Raw genomic sequence first — 11,329 nt, forward strand, 5'->3', positions numbered from 1 at the left:
TACTGGGGATTGAACCCCGGGGTGCTTAACCACTGAGCCACATCCCCAGTCCTATTTTGTATTTTATTTAGAGACAGGGTCTTGCTAAGTTGCTTAGGGCCTCACTAAGTTGCTGAAGCTGGTTTTGAACTCAAGATCCTCCAGCCTCAGCCTCCCGAGCCACTGGGATTACAGGCATGCGCCACCGCGCCCAGCAAAACAGGAGTTTTTGAACTACTGCAGTACTTAAGTATTCCTCGGCCCCTACCACAGCTGGCTTTTCCAGAAGCATCCAGACAGTGCCACTGCCTGTCTCTCCTTCCTCCCTCCCCTGTCCTAATGTGACTTGGAGATGGGTTGGACTTCTGCACTTGATCCATATAAAGAGCCTATGGAAGAAAGGAAAAGGGAGGAGTAAGAGCCACTCCTTGTCCTGCTCCATTACAACAAAGCTTGTGAAGTCAGAGAAGTGGCAGGTCTGAGCGGTGAAGAGAACAGAGCCTGCCTGGGCTAGAACCCTGCCACTTCTCAGCTTTTGACCTTAGGAGAGTTAGCTAACTTGTGCCTTCATTTCTTCCACCATAAAGTGGGGCTGATAACCGTACCTATTTTAGGGAATTATTATGAGAATTCATTGAGTTAACAGGTTGTGAAACATTTAGAACAGTGACTGGTAGATGTTAAGGGCTATGTGAATGCCTTTTAAACATTTGTTTACTTTTTGATTTTTTTTTTTATACCGGGGATTGAACTCAGGGGTGCTTTACCACTGAGCTACATCCCCAGTCCTTTTAATATTTTTATTTTGACAGGGTCTCACTAAATTGCTGAGTTCTGGTCTCAAACATGTGATCCTCCTGCCTTAGCCTCGCCAAGTGGCTGGGATTACAGGCCTTCACCCCCGCATCCTGTTTGGTACTTTTTAAATAAAATACAATTTTCCATGTCAGTGGCTCCTGTGTTTTACCCATTTTCCCCTATTTCCTGGCTATAAGTTTCAAGGTTTTTGCTTTCTAAGCTCGGGCCTGTTAGTGTTGTTTTTTATTCCTAGTGGGGAAAAAGCTGGTTGCTGTGTTATATGGTTGTTTTTTGTTTTTTGTTTTGTGGCACCAGGGGATGAACCCAGGGTTGCTCTGTCACTGAGCTACATCCCAAGCCCTTTTTAAATTTTATTTTGAGACAAGATCTCCCTAAGATGCTGAAAACTGGCTTCAAACCTGCAATCCTCCTTCCTGCCTTGGCTTCTTGGAGTCACTGGGATTACAGGTATGTTATCACCATGCCCAACAGTATGGTATATTTCTTAGAGAGAAAAAAAACTGAAGAATAGCCCATAGCTATGCTAAATTTCCTGTATAAAAGCAGGATTCTGTCAGTGAAATTTCATACCACACTTTTTCCTGGGGCTGCTCTAGGGCCCTACTCTGCCTCTAGAGGGCTCAGAAGAGTCCATGGAGAGTTTCCCTTGCAATGCCTTCTGGGAAGATTTGGTCTGGCTGTGGGGCAGGGCAAAATCTCAGTCTCCCCAAAGATATGTGTGCTGCTATGGCAACAGGCCTGGGCCCTGTAGCACTGCCCAGCAACCCGGACTCCATCATCAGAGCTCCTTTGGTCAGACTGGCATGCTGTGTCCTGGACCACAGAGGTGCTGCTGTGCTCTCCAAAGGGCTGGATTGTCAGTTTGGCCCCTCCTAGGCCTCCTCTCTAGACCTCTCCTTTTTGCATTATAGCAACACAATAGCATGCCTTCCAAATGACAGAGCACCAAAAGACTTGCAAAGTCAGCTCAACTAGCTCAGTTGTCTAGCTTTGCTAGGGGATGCTGGAGGAAGCTCCATGGGACAAGCCAGAGACTGTCATCCAGGAAGACTTGAGAACAGGATGGGTCAGCCAGGACAGCCCTCGATCATCCTCAGAGATTCACTCAGGTTTTCAAATCCCTCAATTAAGGGAACCCTAATGACCCTGTTCACATACAATTGCATTCCTTTTCCGTCATGCTTACACCTGGGCCCAGGTGTGCCAGAACAGTAGGGGTTCAGAGGGCACCTCTCCCAAGTGCTCAGGTCTTGCCCACACATGGTTTAGTGCAGTTCTATAGAAAGGAAAATAAAGTGTGTCCTTAACAACCAGTAAACATATGGACTCACTCAGCAAACATTTACTGAGTGCCTGTAATGAACAAGGCCCTGTGCAAGTAGTGAGGGGAGGGGAAGAAGACGTGAAGACAAGTACGTATATTCCTTGCCCTTAAGTACTCTGTCCTCTACCAGAGAAGTCAGACAGACATATACATGTATACTAGCTAAGAGAACAAACTCACTAATCGATCTGATGTTTCTGAGCATGCACTCTGGGCTGGGCACTGTGCTAGGTTCTGGGGCTAAAAGGCAGAAGAGAAAAAGAAAAAAAAACTTGACCCTTGTGGATCTTATATTCCAAATGAAGAAGGCAGAGATGTAGGAGGACAATTACATATAGTGCAACAAGAGTGACAATAGGGATCAGCAGACAGTACTTTGGAGAAAGGAGAGGAATGCCCTGATTGACATTTCGGGGACCCTGCGAAAACTTCCCAGGGGAAATTCTTCTAAACATAATCCATAGCTGGGCATGGATTCCATGTAATCCCAGCAACTTTGAGAGGCTGAGGCAGAAGGATCACAAGTTCAAAGCCAACCTCAAGCAACTTTGCAAGGCCCTAAGCAACTTAGTGAGACCCTGTCTCAAAATAAAAAATAAAAAGGGCTGGGGATGTGGCTCAGTGATTAAGCACCCCTGGGTTCAATCCCAATATGAAAACCAACCAAACAAACATCTAAATAAATAAACCTAATCCATGACTGCCACAGGCATAGCTACAATGTGAATGGCACCCCCTGTAGTTGTGCGCCGCCATTGGTGGTCACCCAGGCTGGAGGATGAACAGGAAGTTAGCCAAGAGGACTTAACAGGTGTGGAGAAGCAAAAGTAGTCCAACTGGTAAATGTGAATGAAGACAGCGTGGGAGTTGGAAACTTCATTTTGCAAAGTAACTTGTGAAGACTGGATCAGACAAAAACTATATCAAAGGGTGCTAACTAAGGGGAATTGTAATGAGGAACAGGATATTTGCAATGATTCTGAAATAGCTTCCACAAACCATGTGCCAATTGAAGGTAAAAAGTAGCTAAACAGTAGAGGAGTTGGGCACTACCTTTAACTGGTGATCAAAGCTGACATCACCGAGGAGAGACAGATGTACATTGGGAGCCTGCAGATAAGGCACCATATTACCTACACTGTGTGCCAGCAGAGATGCATATCCCCAATCTAATCAGGAGGAAGCATCAGGCAAACATAAGAGGAGGCAATTTCTGCCAAAGAATGTTAGCAGGAGGGGGAACTGTGTTCTTCAAAATATCAAGGTCAAAAAGACACAAAAGTGCATGCTACTGAAATGTTCCAATTAAAGAAAGCTACTTCAAAAGAGCAACTAATATAAAATCTGACCCTAGAGTAGCTCTGGTACTGGAGGAGAAAAATGTTCCTAAACGACATGACTGATGAAATTGCAATAGGGACAGATTATTTTAAGTTTTAGATTATGAAATGATGACTTACATAACTCTAGCTATGGATGATGATATCTTTATTCTTAGGAAATACACACTGAAGTGTAAGGGGAAAGGTCCATGATTCATATGACTTACTCTCAATTGGTTCAGAAAAAAGTGTATCTTAATATACATACTAAATATATAGGTATAGAATATATAAGTGTGTGTATATATAATCTGTATATAATGTGCATATAAATGTGTATGTAGTATAAATAGATAAATGTACATACATATATAAACGTGTATATAAGTGTGTATATGTATGTATCTTTTTATATTTCTATCCCTGTATCTCTCTAACAGTGTGCCCAGAGTGTACACACTTAAATAATAAAGGAAATGCAATAAAATGATAACATACATGAAACTGGGAAAGATTATGCAAGTGTTCCTTGTACTTTAAATTTCTTGCAATGTTTTATAAATTTATTTCTAAATGAAGTTTCTCAAACATGACCAGACATAGGCTACAAAGGATGGGGTCATGAGAGGAGTAGTGAGAAATGAAAGCAGCAGTCAGATTCGAAGAGACTGCCCATTATGGTCAGAATTTGGACTTTACATGGATCCTCAAGAGTTCAGGGAAAACGGTTGGCCCCTGAGGAAGTGCAAGGATGAAGCAAAGATGGGTACAATGCCGGCTGGACATAGGGATTGTCTGTGTTGGGGGGACACTTCACACTAGAGATGCAAAGGTGACTGAGGCACGAGAAGTCCAGTGCTGTCAGCATCCTAGAGGGCTATTTGGGGTAGTGTCCTGGACATGTCATGGGCAGCCGTGAAAGGGCTAGGGCGTCAACCTCACCTTGCAGGGTCATGGAGGGGCTGGTGAGTGCTGTAGCTTCAACAAACTCTCCAGATGGCCTAGAGGATGGAGGTCAGGAAGTGAGTTTTGAAAGGCCTTACCAAGTAAGGGGAATGCCTCCTTCAGACTCTGGGAAGGATCAGGACTTACCCAGCCAGAGAAGGAAAGTGGGCTCAGTTAACTCTTTAGGATGCAGGTCTTGGGTAAGAGCTCTTAACACTCCTCTGAGAACTAGTGCTAGACTTCACTCGCAGACAGCTTCTGAGAGGGAGGCACAGTCACTGTAGGAGCAGCCTTCCTGGTCACCGTGCTTTCTCCTGGATGGTCCATTCAGGAGCCACTCAGTCCACCCCTTTTCTGGAAACCATTCCCCTGAATCCTGAGATTCTCCTTTGACCTTGGACATGCACATTACCCTATTCTGGGTCTTTCCCTGACTTTACTCATTGGTGTCAACACTTCTTTTCACATTCCTTCCTTTCAGTCAAGAAAATCTGGTGCCAGTTGCGCGAATCGGATAAGCTAGACTGTTAGTTAGTTGATATGGCAGTATATATTTGGCCAGAATTGACCAAAATAGGGGAACTGCTTGTGAGGCAGGCACTCTTCCTGCTATCTTGGGTACATCATTTAGGACTAGTTTGTCAAAAGGGTTGAGAGTGAATTGGAGGTTGGGCTAGGGAGGATGGGGAAACTGGAGGCGAGACGGCTCATTAAGTGGGTCTTGCCACACTTTAAGATGGCGGCCTGGCCTAAAGTGCATGAAGCTGAATGCAGGGCTAGACTCATGAAGTGAATATGTGAAGCACAGAACAGGCCTGACCTGGAGAGTAGACATCTGCAGATGAGATAAGGGTGTGCCCGGGTTTCCTGCTTGGCCAAGCAGATGAGTGACAGTGCCATCTGTTGAGAAAGGGATCGTCGAACTGGACAAACTCTGGGCTCAAGGGGAAAGGAAAGAAGGGTACATTTTGTGGGGTATATTAAATTTGAGTTGCCTGGGGGACATCCAGGTGGGGCTGTCTAGGAGGCACTTGAATTGGGAGATGGGTCTGAAGCTCAGGAACAATATCTGGTGTAGAAATAGAGTATTAAGATTCTAACATGTGTGTGTGCATATGCACGTTTGCACACGTGCATGCAAATATCAGAACTTCCAAGTTGGGTATCCTCACAGGTCATTCAGCCCCAGGACCTGTTGACAGATGACAAGAGAAACCATGGGCCTGGAGACTTTCACATATTGAAACTCCAGAGTCATACCTCTCTGCACACACCATAGCAAGTTTCCACTCTTCCAAATTCCAGTGAAAGTTGCTGTCAGAAGGCATGTATGGACACTTGTGACTGTTGGGGTACGTGTATCATACAGGGCAGGGCTTGGTAGCAAGGTTCTATTGAGGTTTGAGCCCTCCCCTTTCAGAGCATATTGAACCCTTAATGTCCATGTCCTCACTCTGGTCAATTCCCATCCTAGGTGTTACAGAGAGGGCAGCACTGCCCTCTGGGTTGCACGGGATGTTCTCAGAATGATGCCAAGAGCAAATCACTCCCAGTCAGCACTTCCACAAGCCTCGGCAGGCACGGGGCATAGCAGTGTGCATGGGGGTAGGGGAAAGAGGCTGGGAGGAAAAAAACTGGCATCCATACTTCTTGGTTACAGAAGTTCTGGCTTGTAAAAACCGACGCACATGTGTGTGTGTGGGGGGTGAGATTCCCCTTTCCCAAGTGTCAGCAATAATAAACAATACTCCTTGCCCAAGATTACAAGACGAGGGCTCCCCCACAGGACTCCTCACTGTGCTTCTGCTTCACCATGAGAAATCTTGACTGTCAGCCAGGCTTGTATTCACTGATTCATTCAGTCATTGAGGGCTGGTTTTTGTAGCGTGCTGGGTGGGGGCGGGGCTGAGGACTGTGCCCTTGGAGAGCTGCCAGCCTAGGTGCCAACATGGAACGTTCACTTGTGTAATGACATCAGAGCAGTACATGGCAACATGGCCACAACTGCATCAGAGAAGTCATCCCTGATAAGTCAGTCACCTAGGGGTTACCTGAGGAGAAGAGACAAGTGCACGTGGCCCGGAAGGAGACAAGAGTACCCACGTGGCTTGTGCGCAGAGGACTGCCAGAACGCTGGGCTGGCTTTCCACCAGGAAAGGTTGGGCCTTTCCTAGATCAGTCAGAGGCCCAACCACAGAATCAAAGTCCCACTGCCACCCACTCCTGTAGAAGAAGAAAACAGAACCCCAATGCAGACTCCAAGGGCAAACTCCGATTGCCCTTGTGAGTAGCTTCAAGTGCTCTGGGTACCATCCCAGAGGCAGAAAAGAAGGGTTTGATTCCCCCACCCCACCCCCATGACCTATAGTCTCCAGTGTCACCAGCCTTTCGGAAAAGCCCTGAACAATTAATTTCAGCCCAGCTAGGAGCAGAGCCACGTGGAGAGAGTGCTGAGCCAGAGCTATCCTGGACTTCTTCCTTGATTTCCATCTTCCCTTTAGGCCTGAGCGCTTGCCAGATGTGCCTTCCAGAATCACTGCAAGCATCCCTGGCTCTGTTCCACCCTGCCCAGGCCACCCATCCATGGAAAAGTCACTGTTGTAGATTCCCAGGGTCATCATTCAAGGTAGCAGTCAGGCTTTGGTGCCAGCTAGGGTTAGCTATAGAATCCAGGTGCTCCCATCCAAGGTGGTGGACTGGGGGCAGTCGGAATGAAGGACAAAGGGGAGTGGGAGTAGGGATGAGGGCTATTCACACCTGGAAATACGGCTGGATCCATGGGTGTGCTGAGCTTTCTCCTTCGCGTCCTCAAGAATCAGATGCTACTTTTGTTTTTGTTTTTTTGTACCAGGAATTGAACCCAGGGGCACCTAACCAAGCCACATCCCCAGCCCTATTTGTATTTTATTTAGAGACAGGGTCTCACTGAGTTGCTTAGTGCCTCACTTTTGCTGAGGTTGGCTTTGAACTCGATATCCTCCTGCCTCAGCCTCCTGAGCTGCTGGGATTACAGGCGTGTACCACAGAGCCCAACCAGATACTACATTTTCAGAAAGTTTGTGAGCCAATTGTTAAACACAGTTATTATTCATTTATTTATTGGAATTAAACCCAGGGGTGTTCTACCAATGAGCTACATCTCTATCCCTTTTTTTATTTTGAGCAGGTCTGACTAAGTTGTCCAGGCTGGCCTTGGACTTGCCATCCTCCTGCCTCAGCCTCCCTAGTTGATGGGATTATTGGCATGTGCCATTGTGCCTAGTTGGTACAGCTATTATTTAAAAATATACAATTATATTCAGCTCATTGCCTAGACTTAATTTTTGGTGGGTAGTTTCAAGCCCAAAATAAAATTTAAAATCTTGCTAAAAAATACACAATTACTGGGGATTTGGCTCAGTGGTAGAACACTTGCCTAACATGGGCAAGGTCCTGGGTTCCATCCTTAGCACCACAAAAAAATGCCTAAAATTATAATTAAGTAAATTCTATTAAAACCTAAGATAATGGATGCTTCCAAACTCATCACTTTCTAATCATTTTACTATATCTTATTATTACCTGTGCTCTTAAGATTATTTTCATTTACAATATCTGTTGAAATGCTGTATAAAATAGTGTGCAATTGCATCTCTACAACATCATGCTGAAGTTGGCAACTTGTAATCAGCCATGGTAGGATTATTTACAATTCAGAAATCAACAGTGCTACTAATTGAAGCCTAATTTATTGTTTTGCTGACTATCTAGACCTGAAAAAGTGATAGGGGAAAATGTTAATAATACAGATTAAACCCAAAGGTGTGGTGTATCTGTAGATGTTACACTGTGAATAATGCCAAAATATGAGGAAATAGACTTCCAGTGTTCAAAACTCATTAACCTATTTAGCAAAGAAATCACTCATGTCATTGACAAATAAATGAGGTTCTTCTAACTTCATTGTTCACACATAATTGAAAATATCAACCAACATTCATGTCAGAACTACATTTGTTCATCAGTTGCAACCACAGAAAGAGTTGGGCACAAATCAATGAAAGAGTTGGGCATGGTCATGTGTACCTGCTAATCCCAGAAATTTTGGAGACCAAGACAGGAGGATCACAAATTCAAGACCAGCCTAGGCAACTTAGCAAGACCTTGCATGAATATGGAACAATAAATCCCATCAACATGTACAACTATAATGCACCAATAAAATATGTGGGAAAATAATTTTTGGAAAAAAATTGAAAAGGACTGGGGGTGTAGCTCAATGATAGAGTACCCCGGGTTTAATCCCCAGTACCACACATACAAATAAATAAATAAAAATCATAAAATTTACATTAAAATCAATGAAAGCACCAGGTGTGCTTGTAATCCTAGCACCTGTAATCCCAGCGGCTCAGGAGGCTGAGGCAGGAGGATCTCGAGTTCAAAGCCAGCCTCAGCAAAAGTGAGGTCCTATGCAACTCAGTGAGACCCTGTCTCTAAATAAAATACAAAAAAAGACTGGGGATGTGGCTCAGTAGTGAGGGCCCCTGAGTTCAATCCCCAGTACCCCCAAAAAAAATCAATGAAAGCATTCTCTGAGAATCAGTTGGCTATATGGAATTTGAAATAAATAATTTTATGTGTTATTATGTGTAATTTGTGTACTATACATCCTTTCCGTCAGTAAAATTTATAATTAACTTATGTATACACACCACACATTTCACTTGAGAAAGTCAGTCGTTAAACATTTACCAACAAAATACTGGTTAAGCCCAAGGTTCAGAACTACTTTGGCACCAGGAACATGAGGTTCAAAGGTCCCAGAGGAACTCCAACCCTGACTAAACCTGATAGAGGACAGATGCGTGAGTAGAAAACATTTGTTCTTTTCAAAAAGCAAACCAATAAAACTTTGTTTTGATCTTACTACGCTATAAATTCTAGGAAGGTAGAGGCTGCCTCTCTCATGGTGGCATCCTTGGGCACCTACTTGGCACCTGACCCATAAGAGGTGCTCAATTTTTTTTAAATGAAATGTAGTGGCTTTTCTAGTTAACTAACTTTGGTCTCACTCTTCACAATATCACCCAGGTGATGGCCCTGACTGGAAAACCAGGCCTGTGGGTGCACAGGCTCCCTGCTTCCCCCTCAGTCTGACTCTGAAAGGACTCCAGCTCCAGCAGGTCTCACTGGTCCTGACAGGCAAGTTCATTGCTGGACTTCCCTGATGTTGGTATCGAATAAATCTGGCTGACTCTCCCAAAGGAGAGGCACCTAGCTCGCTTGATACCTCCATCTCCTGCTCCTGCATCTGACAAACCCTTCTTGTCTAGCAGTCATCTGGACTTTTACTGACAGAATTAAAAGAAATCAGGAGGTGGGGGCAGGGAGAGTCAGGAAATGGGGAAGTCTAGAAAAGTATAGCCAAAATGGGAAGCTATTTGGTTTGAGGGAAGAAAAAGCACAAACTGGCATCCTTGACCAGAAACTTATGAGAATGTCTAGTTCTGTCTAACACTTAGTAGCCGGAGACCTTGGCCAACTCACTTTACCTCCCTGATCCTCAGTCTGCTTATGTTGAAAATGATGCAAGGGGCCTACCTAGAAGATATCCTTGGCTTTGCTGGTGTTGGGGATGACTACTAACCTGAAATCCAAGAGGAGCGAGAGAGAATTGTGACATACCAGAGGAAACTTGGAAGCAGTGTTTTTAATAACAGAATTTCTCTTTTAGAGGAAGCAAAAATGTGAGATATTCTAATGGGTGAGACAGGCTGAAAAGGAATACTGCAGCTTCCAAAAGCCACGGATGAATAGGTTGCTGATAGCTTATTAAAGGATGCCAGGATGTTTGGGTCTTTGCATCCCATTCAGGGCTCAGCTGCAGTGTGGTATTTTTATGTTCTTGTGTCCTTGTGTCCTTCAAATGTTCAGGCTTAAGGTCTTCCTGCCAAATATGCATGTCCACACCTTCTTTCGGTATCCTAAAGCCACTGCCCAAAGACAAGCAAGGCAATAGGCCAAAAAATGGTCCCTCAGTTTCCAGAGAGCAGGCAGAGGCTTCTTCTCAGCCCCCTCATTCCTCACCACTTCCCAGGAGAGAGGGAGACTATAAGGCTTGTGATTTTGCCAATTGCAATATAGGCTCAATTCCTGACAAGTTGTTAACCCTTGGCCTCTTCTGCCTCCTTTCCCTTCCTTTCATGCTGGGGATTGAACCCAGGGCCTCGGGCATGCTAAGCACTTGCTCTACCACTAAGCTACCTGTATTGTATTTATGATGTGCCCTATGAAAATGACAAGACTGGCATTTCTCAATCCTGGTTCTGCAAAAAGGGGCAGAGCCTCCCCTAAGTGTTTTCTTCCTCCTACTCCTCTGTTCAGAATGCTTCCACCTGCCTGCTATTGAGTCCAAATTCAAGGCCTGGCTTCCAAAGAGAAGTTACCATTAATTCAGCACTTACTATGTGACATGCATTAAATCTAATCACTGCATCCCTTGAACCTAATATTGTGTCTGTCGAGGATAGGCACGCCACTATTTGTCAAAGGAATGAATTAATACATCTTTGGAACAACCTGAAAATCAGGTATTATTATTCCTTGTTCTAACAATTAGGAGACCGTTTTGTTCATCTTTGTTATCACTATGACCAAAACACATAACAACTTAGAGGAGGAAAAGTTCATTTGTGGCTCATAGTTTCAGAGGTCTCAGTCCATAGATGGTGGACTCCACTGCTATGGACCCAAGAGGAGACAGCACATCATGGTGGAAGGGCCCAGTGGAAAAGACTGCTCAGTTCATGGCAGGGTGGGGAAGTGGGGTGAGGGGCTACAGGGAAGATACACACTTCTAGGGTTACCCCCATTGACATACCCTACCTGCCTATAGTTACCACCCAATCCACTCAAATAGGACAGACTGGTTAGGATTGGCTCTTATAATCTAATCATT

This window comes from Sciurus carolinensis, chromosome X (assembly GCF_902686445.1).
Source record: "Sciurus carolinensis chromosome X, mSciCar1.2, whole genome shotgun sequence".
Lineage (NCBI taxonomy): Eukaryota > Metazoa > Chordata > Mammalia > Rodentia > Sciuridae > Sciurus > Sciurus carolinensis.